At 62.0% G+C, this 313-nt stretch overlaps 1 protein-coding gene across 2 annotated transcripts in view; it reads left to right on the top strand.

Annotated features, from left to right (window-relative positions):
• The window catches only part of D2HGDH (D-2-hydroxyglutarate dehydrogenase), a 38910-nt gene that overhangs the window by 16180 nt on the left and 22417 nt on the right, over positions 1–313 (top strand). The window contains exon 8 of one of the 2 annotated variants that reach the window (XM_032269564.1): positions 1–305. This exon is cut by the window's left edge and continues 294 nt beyond it. The exons of the other annotated variant lie outside the window; for it this stretch is intronic. The gene's annotated coding sequence lies outside the window, so the exon portion shown is untranslated. Of the gene's footprint in view, positions 306–313 lie in introns of those variants that run through there. 2 annotated transcript variants of the gene reach the window in all.

The following is a 313-nucleotide window of genomic DNA, read 5'->3' as shown; positions in this document are numbered from 1 at the left end:
CAGGGGGAGCCCTCGGTCACCTTCACCGGGGCCTGGGCAGGGGGAGCAGGCCTTTGTCTCCCGCTGAGTTGATTCCAGGCTCGTCTTAGCCTGGGTCTTGCTCTTAACTGTCTCCCCCATCATCTTCTCCACCGCCTGACTGTCGTGATTCCACTGCTTCTGGACAGAACAGTGCCTGCTCCCAAGGGCTGGGGTGTGGTTGGCCGGGCTCACTGCTGTGACCCGCTGCCCAGGCTGGGGCACCGTCTGGGTGGATGACAGCTGTGTGATGCGTCTGTCGACTAAGGCATCATCAAGTGTGCGTCCTTCCTCG

The sequence above is a fragment of the Sapajus apella genome, unplaced genomic scaffold (genome assembly GCF_009761245.1).
Source record: "Sapajus apella isolate SASKATOON/1434 unplaced genomic scaffold, GSC_monkey_1.0 scaffold194, whole genome shotgun sequence".
Lineage (NCBI taxonomy): Eukaryota > Metazoa > Chordata > Mammalia > Primates > Cebidae > Sapajus > Sapajus apella.
The sequence above is the reverse complement of the archived record's forward strand: the minus strand, read 5'-3'. Positions and strand labels throughout refer to the sequence as shown.